Raw genomic sequence first — 9,943 nt, 5'->3', positions numbered from 1 at the left:
ACCTAACCCGAACCTAACCCGAACCTAACCCGAACCTAACCCGAACCTAACCCGAACCTAACCCGAACCTAACCCGAACCTAACCCGAACCTAACCCGAACCTAACCCGAACCTAACCCGAACCTAACCCGAACCTAACCCGAACCTAACCCGAACCTAACCCGAACCTAACCCGAACCTAACCCGAACCTAACCCGAACCTAACCCGAACCTAACCCGAACCTAACCCGAACCTAACCCGAACCTAACCCGAACCTAACCCGAACCTAACCCGAACCTAACCCGAACCTAACCCGAACCTAACCCGAACCTAACCCGAACCTAACCCGAACCTAACCCGAACCTAACCCGAACCTAACCCGAACCTAACCCGAACCTAACCCGAACCTAACCCGAACCTAACCCGAACCTAACCCGAACCTAACCCGAACCTAACCCGAACCTAACCCGAACCTAACCCGAACCTAACCCGAACCTAACCCGAACCTAACCCGAACCTAACCCGAACCTAACCCGAACCTAACCCGAACCTAACCCGAACCTAACCCGAACCTAACCCGAACCTAACCCGAACCTAACCCGAACCTAACCCGAACCTAACCCGAACCTAACCCGAACCTAACCCGAACCTAACCCGAACCTAACCCGAACCTAACCCGAACCTAACCCGAACCTAACCCGAACCTAACCCGAACCTAACCCGAACCTAACCCGAACCTAACCCGAACCTAACCCGAACCTAACCCGAACCTAACCCGAACCTAACCCGAACCTAACCCGAACCTAACCCGAACCTAACCCGAACCTAACCCGAACCTAACCCGAACCTAACCCGAACCTAACCCGAACCTAACCCGAACCTAACCCGAACCTAACCCGAACCTAACCCGAACCTAACCCGAACCTAACCCGAACCTAACCCGAACCTAACCCGAACCTAACCCGAACCTAACCCGAACCTAACCCGAACCTAACCCGAACCCAACCCGAACCTAACCCGAACCTAACCCGAACCTAACCCGAACCTAACCCGAACCTAACCCGAACCTAACCCGAACCTAACCCGAACCTAACCCGAACCTAACCCGAACCTAACCCGAACCTAACCCGAACCTAACCCGAACCTAACCCGAACCTAACCCGAACCTAACCCGAACCTAACCCGAACCTAACCCGAACCTAACCCGAACCTAACCCGAACCTAACCCGAACCTAACCCGAACCTAACCCGAACCTAACCCGAACCTAACCCGAACCTAACCCGAACCTAACCCGAACCTAACCCGAACCTAACCCGAACCTAACCCGAACCTAACCCGAACCTAACCCGAACCTAACCCGAACCTAACCCGAACCTAACCCGAACCTAACCCGAACCTAACCCGAACCTAACCCGAACCTAACCCGAACCTAACCCGAACCTAACCCGAACCTAACCCGAACCTAACCCGAACCTAACCCGAACCTAACCCGAACCTAACCCGAACCTAACCCGAACCTAACCCGAACCTAACCCGAACCTAACCCGAACCTAACCCGAACCTAACCCGAACCTAACCCGAACCTAACCCGAACCTAACCCGAACCTAACCCGAACCTAACCCGAACCTAACCCGAACCTAACCCGAACCTAACCCGAACCTAACCCGAACCTAACCCGAACCTAACCCGAACCTAACCCGAACCTAACCCGAACCTAACCCGAACCTAACCCGAACCTAACCCGAACCTAACCCGAACCTAACCCGAACCTAACCCGAACCTAACCCGAACCTAACCCGAACCTAACCCGAACCTAACCCGAACCTAACCCGAACCTAACCCGAACCTAACCCGAACCTAACCCGAACCTAACCCGAACCTAACCCGAACCTAACCCGAACCTAACCCGAACCTAACCCGAACCTAACCCGAACCTAACCCGAACCTAACCCGAACCTAACCCGAACCTAACCCGAACCTAACCCGAACCTAACCCGAACCTAACCCGAACCTAACCCGAACCTAACCCGAACCTAACCCGAACCTAACCCGAACCTAACCCGAACCTAACCCGAACCTAACCCGAACCTAACCCGAACCTAACCCGAACCTAACCCGAACCTAACCCGAACCTAACCCGAACCTAACCCGAACCCGAACCTAACCCGAACCTAACCCGAACCTAACCCGAACCAAACAACCAAACAACCAAACAACCAAACAACCAAACAACCAAACAACCAAACAACCAAACAACCAAACAACCAAACAACCAAACAACCAAACAACCAAACAACCAAACAACCAAACAACCAAACAACCAAACAACCAAACAACCAAACAACCAAACAACCAAACAACCAAACAACCAAACAACCAAACAACCAAACAACTGAACCATCACTTATCATATGTTTTAAGATTATCACAACGTTAGCGTGATTGAAAATACAACCACTGCCATCTAGTGTGAAGACGACAAACCCATTTTTATGTTTAATTAATTCTTTCTTTAAATATCGATCACAATAGAAATTAGTGTATACATGTTAATGGTGAAGTTTGTTTTATTTATTTATTTTTATAGAACAGCAACAAAGTACACACCGTATTTCAAGTACATATATACAATAACCGTAGTCTGAGTGTAACTTTGATTATAGGTGATAACTACATTTAACTAGCATTCCCTTATACCATAATATAAATAACATGCAAATGGTAAGAACTTAAGATAGTGTTTTACAATTAAATTAACTACTATTAAAGATTAAAACAAAAGGATTCAAAGAAGTAAAGAGAAATAAAAGAAAATTAATTTGTACAAATAGTAAAAAAAAAACATACAATGGTAATTACCATATATTTTTATTTTATTATTATATATTACTATACTTATTTACCATATATATTATTTATTTACATTATTTTATTATATATTTCATTATTATATATTTCATTATTTTTAAATGTAAGATATTTACGCATAGTAAGGACGGTAGATGGCACTGATAACATATAAATCTTCAAGCCTAGCGCTCTAAAAAAGAATTTCTTAGTGTACTGGTTGTGTACGATCGTGAATACATTTATATACAATGAAGATGAAATATACAATGACGTTACAAATAATAGATATAAAAAAAAAAAAAAAAACCACTCGTATAGCTAATCGAACTTAAAAAAGTAGAAAAGGAAGTAGAACGTGAAGAGAGAACGACAACGGCAAAACAGAATTTTTTTTTAGCAACTTTTTAGTTATTAACTAGCAACCCGCTCGGGCTTCGCACGGGCTATGCTGATACTAAATATACTACAGAATGTCAACGTTCACAGCTTTTTGTTGTTATTAGACAATACAAACATGTTTTATTGTAAAGTTAAACGTCCATACCACGATGAATACACCGGTTCTAGTCCGATCACCAAAGTTAAGCAACGTCGGGCGCGGTCAGTAATTGGATGGGTGACCGCCCGGGAACTATGCGTGACGTTGGCTCTTTGCTTTTTTTTTTTTCAATTAGTTTTTGAAATTTAGCTTAACATAAGAACAAAAAAAATTAAAGATTGCATTATGAAACTAATTTTTTTTTTTTTTATTAGAATATCTATTCTTCTTCGAAGTTCGAGATACGAAATGTAAACAGTCTATAATTTAACAAAACACATCATGTTCTTGCGTATAATTTATTCTTTCATGGCATACACAAGAATGAAACATTAAAGGACTTTTTTACAACTTACAGAAAACGTCGTGAAAAATTATATTTATAATATATAATTATATACTACGTTCACAGCTCGACAAAACAGAGCCACCTAGCGTGTGCTATAGAAACTACAAAGATTGTTAAATTAATATCAATAGTATTACATTGCAAACTACTAACTAGATAGCGCTTGAACGGAAATCTAAATCTTTAGATTTTTTTTAATTAGTTTTGTTTAATTAGTTTTTTTTCAATGAGTTTGCCAAAGAAGTTTCACTTCTGACATGTGTACTTTGTACGCACGTAATTTTTTTATTCATAGTCTCTGCATGAAGGCTCACATCCTATTACTTTTCTACTGCTTACTGTTTAACCCGAAGACGCCTTGCTAATTATGTTGCTTGCATGTTTTATGTCACACTAGCTGGTACCCGCGACTTCGTCTTGAGCAGCTAACCTTCTCAATATCTATCTTTATACCAAAATTCATCAAAATCGGTTCTGCGACATAAAAATCAATTGGTACTAAACAAATGTGCAATAGAAATATATTATCAATTTTTATTGTATTTATGGTTCACTGTTTTTGCGATAATGGAGATAGATATAATTATGCTATTACAGACTGTTTTATAGGACTAATTAAGATAAACATTTCTCCTGTACATTATATACGTGTAAACTCTACAGTTTTTGTAGCGCACGCCAGAAAAGCTCGCAGACGACAGATTTTTTTCCGACCTTCTTGACAATTATCGTTATATTTTGGACAATTCATACACTATCTTTTAAACATATAGCCTACGTGTTATTCTAATGTATAAGCTATATTGGAATGAAGTTCCGTACGGCAGGCTTGACATTTGGCTGGGCGAGCGAAATGAAAAAGAAATGTGATACTAAAACCGTAAGAAAAATATATAACGGAAGTGACGTAATATCAGTCACACGACTGTATAATATGACGATTGTAAAACTAAAATATTACTAGTAAACTTTTTTAAAATTATTCATGTAATTTTATACTCTCGACAAAAATAAATAAAGACATGTTTTTTTATTTCACTTAATAGTTGGAATTATTATTATTATTTTTAACCGACTTCCAAAAAAGGAGGAGGTTCTCAATTCGACTGTATTTTTTTTTTTTTTTTTTTTTTTTTATGTATGTTACATCAGAACTTTTGACCAGGTAGACCGATTTCGACAAATTTTGTTTTAATCGAAAGGTGGTGTGTGCCGATTGGTCCCATTTAAATTTATTTGAGATCTAACAACTACTTTTCGAGTTATATCTAATAATGCGTTTTTACTTGATGCTTTTTTCGTCGACCTACATTGTATTATACCGCATAACTTTCTACTGGATGTACCGATTTTGATAATTCTTTTTTTGTTGGAAAGGGGATATCCCTAGTTTGGTACCATGATAAGGAAACCAGGATCTGATGATGGGATCCCAAGAAATCGAGAGAAACTCTTGAAAATCCGCAATAACTTTTTACTGGGTGTATCGATTTTGATAATTTTTACTTTAATCGAAAGCTGATGTTTATCATGTGGTCACATATAAATTTTATCGAGATCTGATAACTACTTTTTGATTAATCTTTGATAACGCGTATTTACTTGACATTATTTTCGTCACCTTACGTTGTATTATACCTCATAACTTTTTACTGGGTGCACCGATTTTGACGTTTCTTATATAAATTAAAAGCTACTATTCGTCACGTGGTCCCATTCAAATTTAATTGAGATTTGATTCGTAATTTGTGAGTTATATCTAATATTGCGTATTTACTTGACGGTTTTTTCGTCACCCTACGTTGTATTATACGTTATATCTTTTTACTGGGTGCACTGATTTTGATCTTTTTTGTATAAATCAAAAGCTAATAGTTGTCATGTCGTCCGTTTTAAATATGATTGAGATATAATGAGCAATTTTTGAGTAATCTTTGATGACACGTATTTACATGACGATGTTAAGACGACTGTGGTCATGTTCAATACTTTGCCACAACGCCATCTATCAAAATGTAATGAAATTACTTCGTTCACTATCGATCAAATTACAATATTCCACTAGAGTAGAGAGTAGCAGTTTATTCGTTATAAATATATTTGAGCTTTTAATTTTTGAGTTATCGCTAATACTGGGTATTTACTTGGCTAAATTTACGTCGACCAACTTTATATTAACCTCATTACTATTTTACTAGGTGGACCGATATCGATGATTCTTTTTTTAATCGATAGGTGGTGCTTGTCATGTGGTCCCATTTAAATATAATTGAGATTTGACTCGAACTTTTTGAGCTATATCTGATATGGCGTATTTACTTGACTGTTTTTGGAGTTTTCTCCTTAAGAATCGATTTTCATTTAAGGCCCCGGAATGAAAAAATTGAACAGTAAAATCTACTGAACGAATGACCTTGTTAGAGATGGCGTTCAGACATTTTCTAATAACGCAATTAGGTTCCGATAGGTGGCGTTATTGCATTCATTTATTTACAATTTGATATAGTATTAATATATTTCTTAGACTAGTAAGCCTTTTTGTGCCTATTTAGACAGTTGATCTGAAGGGGTAAACTCCAGTCGTGCATCGGAGCTGTGTGAAAACATGAACATTACATATTTTTAATAAAAAAGACATAAACCGTAATTCAATATAAATCCGCTTCAACTAAAAAACCCGCCGTAATAAGCGATGTCAGCGCTTCGCGCGAATCGACGACGGGCCTTTTATGAAATTTCTGCCTACAATCGCTAACAAAATGTTAGAAATAACAGTAGAACATTATATAATTCTACAATTTTATAATGTCGCGTTATATGGAATACGAACAAAGTATTACTATTTTTTCGTCGATCTACGTTGTATTACTCTTCGATGTAATTGAAGTCGGTTTTTTTTTCGTTTGCGAGCAAACACAATTATGTTTGATTTATTTTATTTTACGGTATTTGTTATTTTCTAAAATACTAAATTTCCTAAATACTTTTATGTACTTAATTAAAAAACAATCAACAAAATTAAAAAAAAATCAAGAATTAGAAAATATATATAAAATTCAAATTTTTTTTTTAAGTGTAAAGCATGTAGTGTGTTATAAAATAGTAATGCATAGAGCATGAAAGAAAAAAAAACTATAGTCGTAAATAATTATCTTAATTATTTACCTACATAAATATATAGGTATATATATCTCTCACGGTCAGTTTTGGACTCACTATCGAATTAGAGAAAATAAGGTTTAGTTCGTAATTTGAAGAATGCAATGTTGAAATTAATTCGCCTCAACGCTTTGAAAATTAAAAAGTAAATAAATAATTGTGTTTGCTCGCAAACGAAAAAAAAACCGACTTCAATTACATCGACAAGTAATACAACGTAGATCGACGAAAAAATAGTCAAGCAACTACGCGTCATCAAAGATTACTCAAAAAGTATTTATCAGATCTCGATGAAATTCAAATGTGATCACATGATAAACATTGGCTTTCGATTAAATTCAAAGTCATAAAAATCGGTACACCTAGTAAAAAGCTATTGCGGATTTTTGAGAGTTTCTCTCGATTTCTCTGGGATCCCATCATCAGATCCTGGTTTTCTTATCACGGTACTAAACTAGGGTTATGCCCTTTCCAACAAAAAAAGAATTATCAAAATCGGTACATCCAGTAGAAAGTTATGCGGTATAATACAACGTAGGTCGACGAAAAAAGCATCAAGTAAAAACGCATTATTAGATATAACTCGAAAAGTAGTTGTTAGATCTCAAATAAATTTAAATGGGACCAATTGGCACACACCACTTTTCGATTAAAACAAAATTTGTCGAAATCGGTCTACCCGGTCAAAAGTTCTGATGTAACATACATAAAAAAAAAAAAAAAAAAAAAAAAAAAAAAAAAAAAAAAAATACAGTCGAATTGAGAACCTCCTCCTTTTTTGGAAGTCGGTTAAAAAGGCAAGGGTACTGAAGAGCTTATGGATGTTAAAACTTATATTTAAAAAAAATAGTTACGTAGTAAAATATATCTTTATGTTTAAATACTTACTTGATTTCAATATAGTACTATTATAGACACACTACAAAACTTCTTAAAAAAAAAAAAGAAAATCATTTAATCCTGACGATCCTTATTTTTAAATAATAATCTAGTAATCTTCAATCTTTAGTAAAATGTCAAATCATTGGGATACTGATATAAGATAGTGTTTAAATCAAATCTGAATTTTTAAAGTGCGTCAAAATGAAGTCCAAAGAAGTCGGTTACAGACATACAAACATACAGATGAAGCTAATATAAAGCGTGTATATTTACACGTTTTATATTAGCTTATTATTTACACGCTTTATATTATTTATTCATCTTATGACGATCCAATAGACGAGTACAACGACAACAAGGAACACGTTGCGGGGATGTAAGATCTGCGCTTCAATTTATTATTGCGGGATATCTAATACTCGGCGATTTGCAAATCATAAACTAAATTACTATCGAATGGATTTTCAAGCAGTTTTAACAATCAGACAGGATTATTAAATTAATGATTATAAAGCATTGGTACTCTATAGACAATCGGGATCTAATTATATGTTCGTTACAAAAAAAAAATAACCTACCACCTTTGAGGATAGAATAACGCTTGGCTCGCTGAAGGCGACCAGCCTCAGCCGCTCCTCTACGCATTCGTTCGCGCGCTTTCGCACGGCGGGCGACGGCTGCCCACCCTTCGCGCCCCCGGCTTCAAAAAAACACTAGGGGTAGGGCAGACCAAGACCACGTGGACATTGGGGTGCTCCGATTCGATTTTGGGTATTTCGCGAATTTCTATACCTATATTCTAGCGCACCCCTCCCCCATTCACCACCTCTCCCCCCAAACCCTATACCCCTATAAATTAGATCCCGATTGTGTATAGTTTAGCCAAAGCATTAGTGTATAACGACCACTGACCTGATGGCATCGCATTATTTTGCTGCGTCGTTGAGACCAACTCTGCAAGCAGAAGCGTATTTAATCTCCAATTACGTAATTTCAACCAGAGTTCAAACAATTCGACTTACATACAGTCATTTTCACGAAACATTTCACTTCACTTTACACACAAATTATTACGACGTAAAAAAATCTCTAAATAAAATTCTATTAAGTCACATATCGTTAATAACTACGATTATTTTTACGATATTTACTAACGAATACATAAACAAAAGGCGTCCGTTAGAATAACGTCTAATGACTAACGGTCATTATGAGGCACAGCAGCAAGACTGTCATATTAAGGTTGTTCAAATTATTATTAGCCAATTGCACAATGCGCTGAAACCGTTACTCGTACAATTTTTTCAAATCGGTTCTTTCCCTCTGGGAATATTTTTGGGGATACATTTTTTTAGGGTATTTTCTTGGGAACTCTTAATTCGTCGGAACATAATATATTTTTAATATTAAAAAAAATTCTTCATTTATCAATCTACGAATATATTTTAGCAATTTATAATATATAATTCCTTACTAAAGCAAAGTATAAGAAGAAAAGGGAAAGTATAAAAAATATATTTTGAATTTTAAAATCCTTTGAAAAATAAAATCTAATAAGAAAAACATTAATCTGACTGATTTTTAAATAATTTCAATTTTTGGTTTAGGGGGTTTTGTTTCCAATTTAGCGCGTACATACAGATAATGTAAATGTATTGACAAGTTACGCGTATTTGAATGTCACTTAAATTAATCATTTAATTTCATACTCAACTTTATATTTAATTTTTTTTTTTGTTCTTAAGCCAATCAAATGTTACATGAAATTAATATGAACCAAGGTTTGGTAACGTTACCAATTACCGTTAGAAAATAAGTTAATATTTATTGACATCTTACATTAAGTTTAAATTTTTTTAACAGTAATTATGAGACGGAAACGCTTTAAAACGCTAAGTTTTACCGGTAAATAGAAGACAGATTGATTGTCACATAAAACTCTCGTAGATAACCGAGTTTAACTTTAGATAATTTATTTAGACTGGTTGTCAATACGTCGTTCACGCCATCTACAGCCTCCGCTCGTACTATTGCTGGTGATAGCGCCACACGATCACTTTGAAAATCAATTCTATTCTTTAAATGACTAGATAATAGGTGGAATGGTTATGTATCATTAAATTAATTACATTTTAATTAGAAATAATTCAGACATTTTAAATAAAAATGTATTCGTATGTGGC

The 9,943-nt window shown here is 36.3% G+C and overlaps 1 pseudogene; it reads left to right on the top strand.

Annotated features, from left to right (window-relative positions):
• The first annotated feature begins 3,362 nt into the window (after positions 1–3,362).
• LOC123666339 lies at positions 3,363–3,481 on the top strand (annotated as a pseudogene).
• Positions 3,482–9,943: the final 6,462 nt, after the last annotated feature.

Source organism: Melitaea cinxia, chromosome 25 (assembly GCF_905220565.1).
Source record: "Melitaea cinxia chromosome 25, ilMelCinx1.1, whole genome shotgun sequence".
In the NCBI taxonomy this organism is placed as follows: Eukaryota; Metazoa; Arthropoda; class Insecta; order Lepidoptera; family Nymphalidae; genus Melitaea; species Melitaea cinxia.
The sequence above is the reverse complement of the archived record's forward strand: the minus strand, read 5'-3'. Positions and strand labels throughout refer to the sequence as shown.